General features: G+C 38.3%; 1 protein-coding gene across 6 annotated transcripts in view; it reads right to left on the reverse strand.

The window, feature by feature from the left end:
• TBCK (TBC1 domain containing kinase) overlaps positions 1-20662 on the reverse strand; it is a 207396-nt gene that overhangs the window by 166919 nt on the left and 19815 nt on the right. The window lies entirely within an intron of this gene.

Below are 20662 nucleotides of genomic sequence, written 5' to 3' on the forward strand. Positions count from 1 at the left end.
AGCTCACATCAAATGCATTGACTAGACCGCCTATGCTGCTGCTGCTGCTGCTAAGTCGCTTCAGTCGTGCCCGACTCTGCGAGACCCCATAGACGGCAGCCCACCAGGCTCCTCCGTCCCTGGGATTCTATAGAAGAGAGCTAAAACCCTCATTGATTTAGATGACTAGAGCAGAGAAAAATCATAATCTCTCTTCTAGGTAATGTGGGAAGAGCTTATAAGTAGGAAATCCTTCATTCTTCATATGATCACTACTTTTTCATCTTAAGTCACTATCTGATATAGCACCAATATTTAAGACTCATCATCTTAAACAAGACTGCCCACTCCTACCCTCCAAAACTGTTTTATAAAGGAAAATAAGGAGAACACTCTTATTGCTTTCTTATGGACCCTCCACTAGGGTACTTAGCCACTAGGACCCTCTGCCCCTACTTTATTCATATGCTTGCGATTCATATCAATGTCTTTTTGCACATGGTATTTTCTCTGCACTTCTAGTTGGCCCACTTGGATAATACTTAACTATCCTTAAAAATTCAATACAAGAATTATTTTCTTAGTAAAAATTTTCTGGATTCTCCTGGTTGCAAGGAACTCTGCCTATCAAGTAAACTTGCATATACCTCTCATAAGTACTTTTCAAAAAATGGTATTTTGTAATTGTTTGTTACAACTCTGTCTGCTTACTAACTAGCAATATCTTTTAAGACTAGGAAATTATATTTTCATCTCAGACACACTAGCACCTACCCCAGTCTCTGAAACATATATGTACTTAATGAAGAAGTATAGAATAATCCTTGAGTAGACTAATCATAATTTACATCATAATTAGTCATCATGCTGCTGCTGCTGCTGCTAAGTCGCTTCAGTCGTGTCCAACTCTGTGAGACCCCATGGACGGCAGCCCACCAGGCTCCCTCGTCCCTGGGATTCTCCAGGCAAGAACACTGGAGTGGGTTGCCATGTCCTCCAATGCATGAAAGTGAAAAGTGAAAGTGAAGTTGCTCAGTCATGTCCGACCCTCAGCAATCCCATGGACTGCAGCCTACCAGGCTCCTCAGTCCATGGGATTTTCCAGGCAAGAGTCATCATAGAAAGGCTATACTCCACAGGCAAGGCTTATTGATAACAATATCCAATAAGCCTCACAGATGGTGCTAGTGGTAAGGAAACTGCCTGCCAATGCAGGAGTTGTAAGAGACACAGGTTTCTGGAAGATCCCCAGGAGTAGGAAATGGCAAACCACTCCAGTATTCTTGCCTGGAGAATCCCATGGACAGAGGAGCCTGGTGGCCTACAGTCCATGGGGTCGCAGAGAGTCAGACCTAACTAAGGCGATTAAGCACGCATGCACAGTAGCTATAATAATAACACTATTACCACTACTGCTACTAATAGGAACACTTAGATAATTTGTATTATATCAAGTACAATATCTATATACTATACCAAATGCTATTATAAAAAATTCACATCTGTTCATTAATTCTTCCCACTGTCCTAGAAGGTAAGAAAATCAAAGCATAATGGCACCCTACTCCAGTACTCTTGCCTGGAAAATCCCATGGATGGAGGAGCCTGGTAGGCTGCAGTCCATGGGGTCGCTAAGAGTCGGACACGACTGAGAGACTTCACTTTCACTTTTCACTTTCATGCATTGGAGAAGGCAATGGCAACACACTCCAGTGTTCTTGCCTGGAGAATCCCAGGGACGGCGGAGCCTGGTGGGCTGCTGTCTATGGGGTCGCACAGAGTCGGACACGACTGAAGTGACTTAGCAGCAGCAGCAGAGGCACTCAAGGAAGTGAGTAAATGGTACAGCTGACTCAGATCCAGCTGGTTGATCTTACAGTCCCTGTCCTTAACCACCACACTATATTGCTTCTCTGTTTAACAGCATGGATGGAGAAATCAAAAGAGAGTTTGAGCTCCAGGTAATGATATAATAACTGAGGTTAAGAGCAGGTACTTTATCCTTGAAATGCAGTAGACATTTGTTGTTTCCCTTCCTGGTAACCTGCCCGTTTCTTCTAATGCTAACTTAAGATTTTCGTTTTAGTTTCTAACCCTCTCCTATACTCCTCAGCTCACATTTCTGCCTTTAGGAGAGGAAACATGAATCAGGCCTTTGACAATTGTTTTCTTCTGGCTGTAATAATTGTTCTGATTGAAAATCTCAGGTCTTACATAGCAACCAATAACAATGGCTTGCTCCTTTCTAGAAGACTGAGAGGATATGAAATTAAGAGAGATGACCATTTTGCCATCATTAGGGGAGAATCTAGAAGTCTTACAACTTATTAGTTTTATGATCAAAGGAAAATTACTTAACTTCTAGGATCCCTCATAGGAGCCTAACTTTCCTCCTACATCAAAAGGAAGTAATATTAGTAAACTATATCATAGAGCTCCTATAAGAAAAAGACAACCATTATAGAGTGCTTAGGATAATGTCTAGAACAAAGTATTGCAATGTTGTTGCCATCACCATTATTATTTTTGTCTAGTCCTGCCCAGTACTTTTGCCTGGAAAATCCCATGGATGGAGGAGCCTGGTAGGCTGCAGTCCATGGGGTTGCTAAGAGTCGGACACGACTGAGAGACTTCACTTTCACTTTTCACTTTCATGCATTGGAGAAGGAAATGGCAACCCACTCCAGTGTTCTTGCCTGGAGAATCCCAGGGTTGGGGGAGCCTGGTGAGCTGCCCCTATGGGGTCACACAAGTCGGACATGACTGAAACAACTTAGCAGCAGCAGCAGCCCCTCTGAGGAGAAGGCAATGGCACCCCACTCCAGTACTCTTGCCTGGAAAATCCCATGGATGGAGGAGCCTGGTAGGCTGCAGTCCATGGGGTCGCTAAGAGTCGGACACGACTGAGCAACTTCACTTTCACTTTTCACTTTCATGCACTGGAGAAGGAAATGGCAACCCATTCCAGTGTTCTTGCCTGGAGAATCCCAGGGACGGGGGAGCCTGGTGGGCTGCCGTCCATGGGGTCCCACAGAGTCGGACGTGACTGAAGCGACGCGGCAGCAGCAGCAGCAGCAGCAGCAGCAGCAGCAGCAGCAGCAGCAGCCCCACTGAGGTCCTGAATAATTTAGGATACAGAAATCATTTAATTTAAACTTTGCATTTGTAAATTATTAAAATAGGTGACTGAGGAGGCCAAGATGGAATTAAAAACTCATAAACTCTATACATATATTCTTTTGTAGTATATGCAGTTTTCATTTCCCCACTGCAATTATCTTACAACAGAACTCATTTTGACATGAATTATACCAAAAGATTTTTGTCACAAAGAAACCAATTTTGCTTGCTGCTTTGTGTGACTAAGTGGAAAGACAGGGTTCTCTGGTTTCCAGTTTGATAAGAATGCCAGGAAACAAAGAAATCCTCACAGAGCCATCAAGATAGTTTGATAACTAATGGACAGGACTCACTGAACTTGGAAATTTAGAATCGCTCATTCTCTCAAAAACTGTGCTTTTTGAACAGCACCCCTCATAAAGAGATTCTGGAGTATTAAGAAAGGCTTACTTGCTCTAAGAAAGGCTACAGTAAGAACAGGACTTTTAGAAGCACAGTTCACTATTTATGCTACACTGTGACTTCAGCAGACATTTCATATTCTGTAAACCTTAGATTACTCACCAACTAGGACTAATAACCTTACAGTGAAAAGTAAATGTGTTAGTCGCTCAGTTGTGTCCGACTCTTCATAACTCCACGGACGGTAGCCCACCAGGCTCCTCTGTCCATGGAATTCTTCAGGCAAGAATACTGGAGTGGGTAGCCATTCCCTTCTCAAGGGATCTTACCAACCCAGGGATTAAACCTGGGTCTCCTGCATTGCAGATGGATTCTTATCTATCCGAGTTACCAGCAAAGCCCCAGTAACTTGAAAATTACCTATAAAAAGTATATAGCAAAATAACTAGAATCTAGTATATATTTAATAAATACTGTATCCCTTCCTTTTTTGTATCTCTTTTGTTTATGAATGACATGATTGTTTTAAATTTAAAATTGTCCCACTTAAGAATGTCCTAAAGCTCTTAAAAGTGCTGCCAACATTAACTCATTCAACTCTTTATATATATCATTCCCTCAGTATGTATCAAAGGTTAAGGTTAAGGTGTTAAGCGTTAACATATCCTAATAGAAATGCAGAGAATGCTCAGTTAGACTCCTAATAATTTGCCTATTAATTAATTTTTGCCTACTAATTAAAAATTAAAGACATAATTTTTACAGGCTAACATTTAAGGGAGGAAAGGAAACGTTATAACTACCATACCACTGACCATCATCATAATTACTGTCTATCAGTCAGTGTCTGTTAATAAATCTTTTGATTGATTTTTTCGACACACCATCTGCTTTTGACAACACAGACGATCATCACTTCTGTGCTAAACTATACAACATAAACATTACCTCAAGACTTTCAACATTTCTCAAAAAGCCTTTAAGCAAATATATTCATAAGATTAAGAATTAACAAAAATAGTCCACTCTGTCAGGGCAAAAATCTGTTTTGAGAGAAAAAGACAAAGAGTGAGGGATAGTCCTCCCCTTCTTAACCTGAACAGATTTTATGTGAACTAGATGTATGCCTGCTGACATTGTACAGAGTGGTCCTTTTACATACTGATGACATGACCCTCCATACAGAAATAGCTTCAAGAAATTTTGGCCAATCATTGTTTGAAAGAACTTCTAACCTTTAATTACGCCAAAACTGAAATCATTTTGGAGTCTAGGTGACATCCAGATGAATAATTTTAAAGAACGCCTTTCGACAAGTTAACTCTTCTAGGTATCTGGGGGATAGTTTTGTTATTTTGACAAGATCACCCTTGCAGACTTGCTCAAATTTTAAAATTTTATGAGGGACACATTTGGCTTATTCTATGAGAAGGACATTTGACAGCTTCCACTCTCAAATCTGTTTTCAAACAAAGATAATTTCTCCCATGTTTTATTTTGCTGTCCACTGGGGCTCAAATCAAGTGTGTATTCAAGAAATTGATCAGATCCCAGCTTGCTCTCTGAGAATAGTTCTGACCCTCCTAGCAATTATGATAGCAACCCATATTCACAAAGAGATAAGATCACCCTCCATTCAGTCACAAATAACTGTCCTTTCTTAAAACATTAAGAAAGTATCTTCAAACACACTGGCTATCTCAGTTTTCCAACTGTCTCATCTCAGATGATCACTAGACAGAAACTAGCATGTCAATTTTGTCTTTGCTGCAGCACAAGTGCCCAGTTTGGTGATTTCTGGCACCCTATCTATCTAAAATAGTTTCACCGAAGTTCTAGGGACTATAAGCTGGTGAATCTATCCTAGACCTTAATATTATTCAAAGACTACATTAAAAAATCACTTTCTACCTCATTGGATTCCTTAATCTTCCAAAAGGAAGATTTAATTGAAAACACTTAAGAAAAAAGTTAGAGGCTAAGCAGTTTGGGTAAGTAATTGCTAAGCAAGCAACATATTCGAATATCTTATTGCTGACATCTTCATATCAGCTTTCTTTCCTACGACCTCACTAAACTCCTTGTTAATTCAAAGAGTAGTTTTTTTTTTTTAACTCCTTAGGATTTGCACATTAAGAACTATATCATCATTAAGTAGAAATGTTTCCAACTTTTCCTTCCCTTTTTATCCTTCCTCTGCTTCATTTTTCTTATAATCTTCATGCCTTATGTTTTTCTTGACCTATTTCATGTTTGTATTTTTATATATTATTCCTATGCTGCTTGCATTTTTACACACGAGTCAGCAGAACAAGGAAGATAAAACAATTTTGTAATAAATGTAATCACAACAAAACCTAAGATACTGTGGAATATATTTAACAAAAGAACAAGAAATCTACATTATAAACTATAAAATATTGCTCAGAAAAATTAAAGAAGACTTAAAAATTTGGAGAGAAACAACATGTTCATCTATTGGAAGACGATATTGTTAAGATGTCAGTTGTTCCCAAATTGGTCTGTAGATGCAGTGCAATCCCAATCAGAATACCAACAGACATTTTCAGAAACTGAGACGCTTATTATAAAATATATCTGGAAATGCAAACAACCAAAGATATTTAAAGCAATCTTGAAACAAAAGAACAAAGTTTGGAAACTCTTATTTCCTGACTCAAGATTTACTATAAAGTTAGCATAATTAAGACAGTATGGCACTGGCATAAGGATAGAAAAATAGATAAATGAAACAAAACAGAAGGCCAGAAACAGACCTACAATTATGCGGCCATTTAATTTTCAATAAAAACACTAAAGCAATCCAATGGGACAAGTAAAATCTTTTAAACAAATAGAGTTGGAACAACTGTACATCCATATGGCAAAAAGTGAACTTGAACACCATATACAAATATTAAATTGAGAAAGATCAAAGATCCACCATAAAATCTAAAACTATAATGCTTCTAGGAGAAAACATATGAGAATATCTTTATGACTTGGGAAGAGGTAAAGGTTTCTCAAAAGACAATAACCATGAAAGGAAAAATCAATACACTAGACTTCATTATAAATAATAACTCTGTTTATTAAGATACACCCTAAGAATAGGCAAGTCATACTGGCAGAAAACACCTGCAAAAAATATCTAGCAAAGCATGTTTATGAAGAATATAGAGAATATACAAAGAATGACTATGAATCAGTAATAAAAAGGCAAATAACCCACGTAAAAATGTGATCCCTCAAATTGAACAGATAGGTATGTCATGATATGATTGCTAAATAAGTACACAAAAAAGCACTCGACATCTTTAGTCATCATGGAAATGCAAAATTAAACTTACAGTGAGATACCACTTTATACTCACTACAATGACTAAAGAATGAAACATTAACCGATGACAAGGATATGGAGGAACTAGAGCCCTCATACACTGTAAGCAGAAATGTAAAAGGTACAAAACTTTGGAAAAAGGTCTGGTGGTTTCTAATAGTATTAATTATATACTTATATAAATACATATACAGACACATATGCTTATACATATATAAGCCATCAATTCTACTGCTACATATATACCCAGAGATATGAAAACATTTGCCCACAAAAAGAGAAAAGATTTATGAGAACATTCACAGCAACTTGTTATAATAGCCAAAAACCTGGAAATTTCCCAGGACTTCATAAAGGGATAATTGCTAAATGCATATTAATAAAATATAATGCATCACAACAATAAAAAAAGGAATGAGATAAGTACATGAAACCATTTAGACGCCCTTTAGAAACATTTGGGTAAAAGAAAGAATCTTTACAGAAAAAAGTCTATACTGTATAATTGTAATTATATAAGTGCTGAAATAAGCAAAACTAATCTTAGGGGGAAAAATTCAGAAAAGTGGTTGCCTCTGGGAGGTAAGGGTAGGGTGAACTGCAAAGATTTACCAGGAAGGGACACTAGGAAAATTTCTAGGGAGATGGTAGTGACCTAATCTTGATGTGTATTGGGGCTACAAAGATGCATTTATTGTTCAAAATCCATCAAACGATACACAAGTTTTCATACTTCACTGAACATAAATTTCACCTAAAAAGAAATCATAAGTACATACTGAATTATACTCAATGATATATATGCTGAAAGAGTTAGGGTTAAAGTTCACTGATAGTGCAACCGACTTTGAAACACATCAAAATAACAGAATGAGTTGATGAGCAGGTAGTGTGATGGGCAGTTATATGATAAGGAAAAAGATGGAAAAATGTTAATTGTAGGATATAGGTATATTGTACAATTCTTTCAACTTTGCTATGTTTTAAATTTTTTATAATAAGATATTAACCAGGAAAAAATTTAAGGTGATATATATAGACAAAGATATATATATCATATATATATATAGATAAAGACATTTTCAGGTGACTGAAATCTGTAAGAATTTGCCTATATCAGACTCGAACTAAAAGAAATTTTAAAGGAAGTTTTTCAGACTGAAGAAAAATGATACCAGATGGAAACCTGGATCAAAAGAAAGGATTAAGAGTTCAGGAAATGGTAAACATGTGGTTAAATGCAAAAGAATTTTTTTCCTCATTTCTCAAGGTCTTTAATATAGACTGTAAAATGTATGACAACAATACCAAAGGGTAGGAGGATGGTGAATAGAAGTATATCGTTATAAGATTCCGACATTATATATGAACTGGCATAATATTAATTCATGGAAGACTATGATAAATTAAGGATGTATATTATAACCACTACCACAGTCATTTTAAAAAAATAGCAAAAAAAAAAAAGATAAAAATCAGACAATAAAAAGTACCCTCTGAGCTTCTTACAGACTTATTGCAAGTACTTATTTGTGTTCTTTTATGTGTTGACATCTTATAATTTATCAACTCAGCAGTTTCTGCTTTTCAAACATTCCCAATAGGAAATTGGATTAGTTAATTTCATTACTATCTGCTCCTTCTTTTGCTTTTCATGGGTATAGATAATACCACAGAATAAAATTCAAGGCGTTCCCTTAAAGTCAGTGTAACTCCTATCTCCTGAGTTAGTTTACTGAAATGTCCTCACTCACTGAAGGAATTAATTTGCTTACTAAGAGGCAAAACAATCAGTAAATGGAGAAAATGCTGTGACAGTTGACCACTGAGGCTATACAGATTTTTTTAAAGCATAAAGTTTTCATAGGTGAAAATAATTTCCAACACAGATGGGTCCGATCATTCTCAGATCATTCTATTATTAAAACAAAAAACAATCTTTTACAAGTATATAATTCCCACCACACTAGTAAAATTAGAAAAGCCAGATATTTCACCTTTTCTTTCCAATGTGTTAAATAAGTGAATGACTCTTAAACGTTAAAAAGAAAAACCAGTACTTTTCCCTTCTTTTCACCATGACCCCCATTCATTTAAATCAGATAAACCATAAAGTTTCTGCCAGCGGTAACTTCAGATTCTTAGACCAGCTATTGTAAACTGGCTGCCCATTGGCCAAATTTAGCTCATTACTTTGTTTTGCTTGGGTCACGGTGTTTTAAAACTTTTTAACTAGTTGAAAATGTTAAGAAATTCAGAGGCTCTCATGTAAGAATCTAGAATCTAAGTCCTTTAGAAAATCTGAAAGAGACGGTAACACCAGGACACATTCTCACAAGGCAACATGAGGCTGCAGCTCCCGAATGAAGATTAGCTGCCTCTTTTCAATGTTACCTGCTTCCCAGTTTAACCCAGTTTCAGTTCGGTATACTTTACACACTTAAATTACCTGCCTAACCCCACTCCAGTACTCTTGCCTGGCAAATCCCATGGGCAGAGGAGCTTGGTAGGTTGCAGTCCATGGGGTCGCTAGGAGTCGGACACAACTGAGCGACTTCGCTTTCACTTTTCACTTTCATGCATTGGAGAAGGAAATGGCAACCCACTCCAGTGTTCTTGCCTGGAGAATCCCAGGGATGGGGGAGCCTGGTGGGCTGCTGTCTATGGGGTCGCACAGAGTCGGACATGACTGAAGCGACTTAGCAGCAGCAGCAGCAACCTCAAATGAGTTTATAATCTCTATTACAAATATTCCCCATCCCAAATCCAGTCTTCTCTTTCTTCCTTACTCTAGTTCCTTACTCTTGTGCACTCACTCATGCTTTCTATCAAAATAGCATGCACCTATTACTTCACTAAAACTTTCAATTGAAGATGTATTTGGCCTAAAAAATAAAAAAATGTTTCAGAAAACGAAGATCATGGCATCTGGTCCCATCACTTCATGGCAAATAGATGGGGAAACAGTGTCAGACTTTATTTTTTTGGGGTCCAAAATCATTGCAGATGGTGACTGCAGCCATGAAATTAAAAGACGCTTACTCTTGGAAGAAAAGTTATGACCAACCTAGATAGCATATTCAAAAGCAGAGACATTACTTTGCCAACAAAGGTCCATCTAGTCAAGGCTATGGTTTTCCCAGTGGTCATGTATGGATGTGAGAGTTGGACTGTGAAGAAAGCTGAGCACTGAAGAATTGATGCTTTTGAACTGTGGTGTTGGAGAAGACTCCTGAGAGTCCCTTGGACTGCAAGGAGATCCAACCAGTCCATTCTGAAGGAGATCAGTCCTGGGTGTGCTTTGGAAGGAATGATGCTAAGGCTGAAACTCCAGTACTTTGGCCACCTCATGCGAAGAGCTGACTCATTGGAAAAGACTCTGATGCTGGGAGGGATTGGGGGCAGGAGGAAAAGGGGATGACAGAGGATGAGATGGCTGGATGGCATCACTGACTCGATGGACGTGAGTCTGAGTGAACTCCGGGAGTTGGTGATGGACAGGGAGGCCTGGTGTGCTGTGATTCATGGGGTCACAAAGAGTCGGACACGACTGAGTGACTGAACTGAACTGAACTGAACTGAATGGAAAACAACAGGTCAGCACTCAATATCAACATATTTATATGGTCTCTGGCCAGTCTTTTTGTACATAGACACTGAAGTAGCTCCCTCTCCACAAAAGGAATTTTATATTAACAAACAAAGGGTTTACTTTACTCTTGACTATAATTCTGGAAAATGGCATATAAGACAGTTTGAATTTAAACCTTATTAAAGGTTGATTTTTTTCCTTAAGATAACTGACAACTTGAATGACTCAGAAAAAAATTCTTTTGACAATAATACAGAAGTTAAACATGCTTATAATTGTTGAAAGGATTATTGCTTAATTAACTAATTAATCATTTTATTTTTTAGCCATGCCACACAGCTTGTGGGATCTTCCTTCCCTGACCAGGGATAGAACCTGGGCCCACAGCAGTGAAAGCACAGAGTTCTAACTACTGGACTGCCATGGAATCCCCTCATTTATCTTTTCAGAATGTGGCGGGAAAACTTTGGTAATTACTTGTTTAAAGAATGTAGGATGCAGAATCCTCCCAAGAGTCTTGTCACCAGGGTTTTAATTCAACCACCAGTCTAGATGCAGCTGTAAAGGGTCTTTGCAGATGGAATTATGTTGCTAATCGGCTAATTTTATATAGGGAGAGTACCCCAAATTTTCCAGGTGGGCCACAGTAATCACATGAATCCTTAAAGTAGAAAAGCAGAGCAGAAAAGTCAGAGAGAGTGGCTGAAGAGGTCAGAGATTCAAAGCCTCAGAAGAAGTGGGCCTGCTGCTACTGGCTTTGAAAATGATGGAATGGGCCACAAGCCAGGGCATGGTGGTAGCCTCTAGAAGCTAAAAGCAACTTCTGGCCAACAGCCAGAAATGAAACAGGGATCTCAGTCCTACATCTGTGTGAAACTAAATACCACCAACAATGGGAATAAGCTTGGAAATGGATTCTTCCTTAGGGCCTCTAGAGGAAATATACCCGTGTCAACACTTTGATTTTGCTTTTGCCAGACCTGAGGCAGAGAATCCACCCAAACCCAAAAGACTTTTGATCTACAGAACCATGAGGTAATGAATTTGTGTTGTTTTAAGCTGCTACGTTTGTGGCAATATGTTTCAGTAGCAAAGGAGAGCTAATATTTTGTTGATGGGTGAAAAAAAGAGTCTACACAACCCTAACTGAACAAGACCAGCAACCATTGGTCTGTAGTCACAACATATTTCCTGAATTACTAGAGTAGCTATAAAATCTACTTTAATACATCCTCAAAAAGGAATCTCTCATCAATCTCAAATCTTGCACATTCTCCCAAAGATGCCTATTTTCCTAGGGCTTTGGGGAATTATGCTCTTGGAATACTTAATTGATAAGTTTTGCCCATTTGAGGCCTTGAATCACTGAAGCTTGTCTAAATAGCTTGTGTAAACAATGTGATTTATGTTGAACACCTGCTTTCCTTCTGGGGGGGTCTGGAGCTTCATTAACTGCAATCAGTCACACAGGTGTTAGGTACCTCTGTGACCAACCACCAATAAAATTCCTCCTAGGCTCAGAAAGTGTCTCTGATAGGCAATAGTCTGCATATATTGTCACAATTTTTTTGTTGGAGAAATTACGTACATCTTCTACAACTCTCCTGGGAGAGAAACTCGGGAAAGCTTTGGGCCTGGTTTCCACCATTATCTTGCCGTGCCGTTTTCTCTTTGTTGGATTTCACTTTGTACTGCTTTGCTGCAGTGAGTATAATGAAACCATGAGTAAAATAACACCTGAGTTCTGTGAGTGCTTCTATTGAATCACTGAAGCTGGGCACTGGTGACCCTGGACACATCACAGTTCCCACCATCTCAGCCAAAATGACTTACTAATACAAAAGAGAATGCCCAATGACACTTGCTATAAAATTAAATTTTTTTTCTCAAATTTTTACTAACCAAATTGTGGTAGACAGGATTCTAACATGGTTCCCCAAATGCAAACTTTCTGATGTCCACCTGGCATAATCCCCAAGATGATGAATAGGATAGATTTTACTTTAATGATCATGTTATATTCTATGGTGTAGCTGAACTCATCACAGGAGCCCTTGAAATCTGGATCTAGAGGTTACAGACATAGGAATGGTAGCAGCCTCTAGAAGCTAAGATGGCTGTTTAGGCCAAGAGCCAGCAAGGAAACAGGGATCTCAGTCCTACAAGTGTGTGGAACCAAATTCTACCAACAATGGGAATAAGCCAGCAATGAGCAAGATGTGATATGAAGGATATTCTCCATTGCTGGCATTGGAGATGGAGACAGCCACATGATAAGGAATGAAGATGACTTTTAGAAGCTGAGAGAGCCCCTCACTGATAGTAATCAGGGAAAATGGGGGAAATCAGTCCTACAATTGCAAGGAACTGAATTCTGCCAACAACCTGCATGAGCTTAGAAGTGAATTCTCCAGAGTCATGAGAAAGGAAATCGACAGTTTGTCTCCTCTAATCATTCCATTAAAAAAAAAAATTTTAGTCACTCAGTCGTGTCTGACTCTTTATGACCCCAGTAGCCTGCCAGGCTCCTCTGTCCATGGAATTCTCCACGCAAGAATACTGTAGTGGTAGTCGTTCCCTTCTCCAGGAGATCTTCTTGACCCAGGGATCAAACTTGCATCTCTTATGTCTCCTGCACTGCAGGCAGATTCTTTACCAGTAGCACCACCTGGGAAGCCCTCCATTTTTAAAGAAAACAAACAAACAAAAAATCTTGGAAATAAATGTATTCCCAATAAAAGAATAAGTTGCTAAGATACATTTATATCATACTTTCACCAAAACTCATTTGTTTGGGAAACAGAATTATGACACATGATTAAAAGGAAGATAATCGGGAACTGGAATTCAACTGCCTGACTAAGCTAAAAAATTAGTTCATTCAACAGTTAATTTTTAACACATTAACTATACATAAACTCTTATGCTAACAACTTTGGAAGACAGAAAAATTTAAAAATACTCTATGCATGTTAAAATGTACGGTCAATTAAAGGAAAGGAAGCTATACCTTCCTTAATTAAATAACTGCAGGAAAATAATTATAAGCTAGAAGGGGAAAGGTACCTTACAATTAGAGATACAATGTAAAGAAGGAACTTGGAGAAAACATAGTTTTTGCTTTGGTTCAGTGATATGGTATAGAAGGGGACAGAGGTAAATGAATTACTTGAAGAAGTGTTATGTACATTGTGCCAAAGACTGGAGATACACCATTGGGCAAAAAGACAGCTTGGTATTCTTGGTACATTTAAATTCTGTGGCACTCAATCTCTTCAATCACATATTGGCAACAGTAAAAACTACTTGAAAAACTCAGACACTCTTTGGAAATAATTTAGAGAGTTTGAAGGCAAATCCAATGGCTATAAAATGCATTTTCTTCACACACACACAAACACACAAACACAGAGCCACTAGATGTTTTTAGCAGGAATGCAAATGGCAATCCACTCCCGTATTCCTGTTGGGGAATCCCATAGACAGAGGAGCCTGGCAAGCAAAAGTCCATAGGGTCTCAAGGAGTTGGCACAACTGAAGCAACTTAGCATGCACTGATCTTTAACAATACTCTTATAGCAGTAGAAAGTAGAAGTAACTGGAGTGTGGAAAAACTAAAGGCAGTATGAGCAGTTAAGACAATGTTGCAACACAATGGTCAAACTCTTTGTTAATTAAGGCCTAACTAAAGAATGTAGAGGACAGCAAAATATCACCAAGGGTGTATGAACAATACTCAGTGACAAACAGTGTAAATAGTACAAAAGAGAGAGAAAGTAAAAGATAGCTGCAAGATGCCATGCCTGAGTGAAAAGCATCTTTTTGGGACATTATTTTCTGCCTTTAGGGCTTCCCTGGTGGCTCAGACGGTAAAGAATCTGTCTGCAATGCAGGAGACCTGGGTTCGATTCAGGGGTTGGGAAGATCCCCTGAAGGAGGGTATGGCAACCCACCCACTCCAGTAATCTTGCCTGGAGAATTTGTCTTTAAACAAAACAAGTAAACCTAGAAGAAAAATAAATATCAATTACATAAATCTCTAAGTTACTTGACTCTACTGTAATTTCTAATGCATTCTGAAACTAGGGCCCTTGAAGGCAAAAAATGTGTACAAAAGTCTTAACTTCTACTCTCAGGTTATGTTCTAAAATAAGAGTATCTACTACCTATTTCTGATGACAGTGACCTGTGGCTCGTTATCCATCTGTGGAACATATTCTAGAATGTGTTCAAAAAACCTTTGGAATATCTAAGTCAGTGAGTGAGCAGTCTTTTAATAGGGGCAAATAAAACTTACTCATCGAGTAAGTCAGATCATGTTTTCCATCAAGCTAGTGAACAACTGCAGACACAGCCTGCTTCCCATCAAAGTTTCACATATAACCTCTGCAATGCTGATGTTTCTCTGGTAAATTTTCAAAACCATAACCCTAAAAACATATGACAAACTACCTTTTATTAAAGAAATATGCCTGCACTACTCACCCCGCCTTCACTTGCAAATTTGAGGACAATGCAGGAACTTTACCTCCAGTGCCAAAACTCTGCTGAATATCTGTCTATGAACTCTACTTGCTGGCACTTTTATAGATTAAGAAAAAGTACATGCTCTATCAGGAAATACTTTCCAAATAACACCTAGACTTAAAAGTTAAGCCATTTTCCTCACGCTTACTTTAATGGGAGTGACAAAGGTGTTATCTCTTTTTAAATATTCTCTGGAAAATATTTTAGAAATGAGATACAGTTTAAGATTTTCCACTTTTCAGTATCTTGAATCTGGCTTTAGGGTAGCAATTAAATAGATTCACAGGCACCAGATATGAGATGACTTCAAACAAATCTTTCAAACACTATTTATTTTTTTTCCTTGAAATGTACTGGTTATAGGAGTTTAATTGAATTCCATGCTTCTATGTTTCCAGAAAATAATTTTGATCATTTAACTGAAACTGGAGAGAATACTGGCGAGAGAGAACTCTGGCACAAGTAACATATAAAAGCCACTGAAAAGAGAGCAGCAAACTCCAAAAATTAATTCCTTAGATTCAAGCTTGAATAGATTCTAAAGAAAATGGTGAGTCTCCTCTTTCAAGCCAAGTTAGCAAACTAACCTCACAAATAACATTAATTCATAAAAGACTGACTCATTAATTAGCTCCAGGTCATAGTACAAAATTATTATCTTTGGTTTGGATAACATGAATTCTTGAAAGCATTTTATGGCTATTAAAATTATAAAAAGAACACAATTTTCTAGTGAGATCTGAAAACTCCAGATAGTCTTAAATTACAATACAATTGTGGTACAAATTACTATCATAATGTTTTAGTACACATATTGCTTTAAAGATACTAAATTTATTGTGAAAAACATTAGTGAGTAAATTGACACCAGACTCTTACTCTAAGTTTCTAGTTTTCATTAGTCTATTCCTTGAACCAATGATTTTACAGAAGATGCAAAATTTTCTTTAAAATATAAATCCAGTAAGATCGATGCCTTAAATGATGCTTAAGTTTGGATAATTAACTGCAAATAGCTTGGACTACAAGGAGATCCAACCAGTCCATCCTAAAGGAGATCAGTCATGGGTGTTATTGGAAGGACTGATGCTGAAGCTGAAACTCCAACACTTTGGCCACCTCATGATAAGAGTTGACTCATTGGAAAAGACTCTGATGCTGGGAGGGACTGGGGGCAGGAGGAGAAGGGAACGACAGAGGATGAGATGGCTGGATGGCATCGCTGACTCGATGGACGTGAGTCTGAGTGAACTCCGGGAGTTGGTGATGGACAGGGAGGCCTGGCGTGCTGTGATTCATGGGGTCGCAAAGAGTCAGACACGACTGAGCAACTGAACTGAACTGAGCTACCAGACAAGTGGACTCTTACAGTTTTGCAACAGAGACAGATGGACAAGTAAAAATCATGGGTCTCAAATAGCAAACCCATCTAAATAGATTTCCTGTTTACTTTTCATCAGCCTTTCTTACAGGTGCAGGATGCTTACTTTTGGCAGTTAAGGGAAAGAACTGATTTATAAGCCATAAGAACATCTTCTTACTTTCCATAAACAAGTTATAGAATTAATTAAAATTGTAGCACATCAACTCTGCACATGAAACGGCTCTGTTACTGGAGACAAAATTAATCCAAATATGTGGAAAGTCAAATAGTTTACAACAAAGATAATTTAGATGGATAGATCAGATAACAACTTGGAACTGAACCCGACAGAAGCATTTTTACTCAAAGGTGGCAAGTGCTGAATGTTATATTCTAAAACAAGCAAGGGAAATACTGAATTTTAATCTAGTGCCAAAATGATTTTTAAAAGTACTTTACATAAATGTTTAAACATATCTTACCTGAAGAAATTACAAAGACCTGTAAGACTATCACAGACTCTCTTTTAAATAAATGAGAAAGACTATGTAAATGGCATGAAAAACAATATGAACTTTGCATTTAATCCTATTGATGTTCCACTAACTACTCAAAGAATATGCATCCACCTATAAATTTCATCCTCATGAAGATATATACAAAGGCATTAAAGAAAGGTGGCCTCTTTATACCTGTACACTGTTGAGACTAATGGTATTTAACGTTATGAGATTTATTATCTCTAAAACAAGGATAAACAATGACAGAAACAGAAAAGTAAAACTTTTCATGAGCTAATGGATTTAATCTTATTGGTAAAACAATGGCAATCGTGTCCTTATACAAAGCAAATGTAAATAAAGTAAAAGGACAGAGTTGAGATAAAATGATGAAAACAGAAATTTGTCTTCTGAGTCACCAGCTTCTCTCTCCTTCAGTTCTTTTAGTAAGTAAAGAAGGACGCATCAGTATATGGGCAGAGAGGAAACATGGAGATCAGAAGGAACATCCTACAGTTACTACCATCCTGATGACAGAGAACTACTCTGCTTGTGGTTTACAGAGTCCCCAGGAATGGCTGGGAGCATAAGACCTTGGGTAACATCAATTTAGATGATGTAAAGCAATTCCAGTTGTAGCAGAGCTATATCCTCTGGTACTTCTGGATATGCCCTTAATTGTTTATCCCCTCTTCCTGGTGTAAACATCTTCCTTTCTTCCATCCCAAGTGCCCTAAATGAGTACTGAATAATTTGGAGAACTTTATTTTTCAGTTAGTGTTAATGTTGATTTAGTATTTCATTCCTATTCCCCGCTCCCAGATTTTTTAATACTTGTAAGATCTTCAAGACTTCTGTGATAGCCAGCCTCTAAGATGACCCCCAATGTCCCTGGATTCCTGGGATTCACATTCTTGTGTTGTCTTCTCCCAAATGAATAGAGTTAATGGCCGACCTTTCTATCCAATAAGACAGTGATGTGTGGCTCCTGAGGCGAGGTCATAAAAGGCATTGCAGGTTCCACTTTGTTTTCTCTCATCTCTTAGACCGCTCACTCACTCACTCTAGGAGAAGCCAACCACCATACTGTGAGAATTCAGCCAAGAGGTCTGCAGAAAGGCCCTCAAGACAGGGAGGAAATTAAACCTCCTGTCAACAACCGGCACCAAATGAGTGAGCTAACTTAGAAACAGATCTTGAATCCCTAATGGAGGTTTCAGATGACTACAGCCCCAGCTGATACACTGACCGCACTGACATGAGACCCTGAGCTAAAAAACCACTCAGCTGAACAGTCCTGAATTCCTGACCCAGGGAAATCATATAAATTGATAAATGCTTATTATTGTTTTAAGCTGCTAAGTGCTGAAGTAGGTTGTTACTCAACAATAACTAATTCATACTAATTCTTCTTATAAAAACAAAAAAATACAAAAGTATGTCACTGGATGAAGCATCTTCATTAACAACAAATATTGTTGCTATATGAGAGACTCACAATCCAAGCTAAGTAAATATCTCAACAGGCTCTTAAAAGTTTTTGAGGTATAATTTACATAGGTGAAATGCATGTTCTTAACGCATACATGTCAGTGAATTTTGACGAGTTTTGCAAGTATATGTACTATATAAGTAAAACCCCAATCAAGATGTAAAAATGTCGATTCCCCAGCAAGTTCCCTCAAGGCCACTTGGAATCAGTTCCTGTATTCCCACTGCCCAACCAGGGTCAAGCACTGTTTTCATATCTACCATTGTAGATGAGTTTTAATTGTTTTAAAACTTCATGTAAATAGAAGAAGATGACTTTTGTATCTGCTTTCTTTTGCTCACCATAATATTTTCAAGGTTCATCATGTTGTGTATATCAGTAGTTGATTCCATTTTATTGTTGATTAACATACTGCGATCTGCTTACCTATCCTCCCATTGATGGACATTTGAATTCTTCCCAGTTTGGGGCTACTAAGTTTCTGGAAGCAGTTTTGTGCAAATATTTTGTTGGACATGCATTTTCTTGATCGAATACCAAGGCAGGGTGGGACTACAAGGAGGCAAATGAGATGCCTCTTGGGCACAAATTTAAGGGGCTCCTCTACCTAGGAGTCTCAGTCTCTGTGGGGTCTCTGGGTCCTGGTGAGCACAAGGCTTGTTTGAGCCCTCTGAGTGTCTCTGGTGGGAACAGGGTTTGATTCTAAACACAAATTCGCCCCTCCTACCATCTTGCTAGGGATTCTCCTTTGCCCTTGGGCCTGGGGTATCTCCTCACAGCTGCTCCAGCGCCTACTGTCTTACTGGGTTTTCTCTGACCTTGGACGTGGGGTATCTCCTCACTGACACTCGTTCCAGTGCCACACAGACACAGTGGCCACAAGACTGTAAAAGGTCAGTTTTTATTCCAATCCCAAAGAAAGGCAATGCCAAAGAATGCTCAAACCACTGCACAATTGCAGTCATCTCACATGCTAGCAAAGTAATGCTTAAAATTCTCCAAGCTAGACTTCAACAATATATGAACCGTGAACTTTCAGATGTTCAAGGTGGATTTAGAAAAGGAAGAGGAACCAGAGATCAAATTGCCAACATCCGCTGGATCACAGAAATAGCAAGAGACTTCCAGAAAAACATCTATTTCTGCTTTATTGACTACGCCAAAGCCTTTGACTGTGTAGATCACCACAAACTGTGGAAACTTCTTCAAGAGATGGGAATACCAGACCACCTGAACTGCCTCTTGAGAAATGTGTATGCAGGTCAAGAAGCAACAGTTAGAACTGGACATGGAACAACAGATTGGTTCCAAATAGGAAAAGGAGTATGTCAAGGCTGTATATTGTCACCCTGCTTATTTAACTTATATACAGAGAACATCATGAGAAACACTGGGCTGGAAGAAGCACAAGCAGGAATCAAGATTTCCAGTAGAAATATCAATAACCTCAGATATGCAGATGATACCACCCTTATGGCAGAAAGTGAAGAGGAACTAAAAAGCCTCTTGATGAAAGTGAAAGAGGAGAGTGAAAAAGTTGGCTTAAAGCTCAATACTCAGAAAACTAAGATCACAGCATTTGGTCCCATCACTTCATGGCAAATAGAAGGGGAAACTGGAAACAGTGTCAGACTTTATTTTTGGGGGCTCCACATGAAATTAAAAGATGCTTGCTCCTTGGAAGAAAAGTTATGACCAACCTAGACAGCATATTCAAAAGCAGAGACATTACTTTGCCAACAAAGGTCCATCTAGTCAAAGCTATGGTTTTTCCAGTAGTCATGTATGGATGTGAGAGTTGGACTATAAAGAAAGCTGAGTGCCGAAGAATTGATGCTTTTGAACTGTGGTGTTGGAGAAGACTCTTGAGAGTCCCTTGGACTGCAAGGAGATCAAACCAGTCCATCCTAAAGGAGATCAGTCCTGGGTGTTCATTGGAAGGACTGATGTTGAAGCTGAAACTCCAATACTTTGGCCAGACCCTGATGCTGGGAAAGATTGAAGGCGGGAGGAGAAGAGGACTACAGAAGATGAGATGGTTGGATGGCATCACCAACTCAATGGACATGAGTTTGGGTGAACTCCAGCAGTTGGTGAAGGACAGGGAGGCCTGGCATGCTGCAGTCCATGGAGTTGCAAAGAGTCAGACTTGACTGAGCAACTGAACTGAACTTTCATGAAGATTTTTCTTTTCTATTTTAGAATAGGTGGCCTATAAATTAAAGTATAAATTTAAATTGGTGAGCAAAGAGCAATATGATCTTTAACAAATACAATCAAAGATTTGTGACATGCAAAATTATATTTATAAAAACATATTTACTAAGTTATGTTTAATACAGAAAAG

This window comes from Bubalus kerabau, chromosome 7 (genome assembly GCF_029407905.1).
Source record: "Bubalus kerabau isolate K-KA32 ecotype Philippines breed swamp buffalo chromosome 7, PCC_UOA_SB_1v2, whole genome shotgun sequence".
NCBI classification, from domain to species: Eukaryota; Metazoa; Chordata; class Mammalia; order Artiodactyla; family Bovidae; genus Bubalus; species Bubalus kerabau.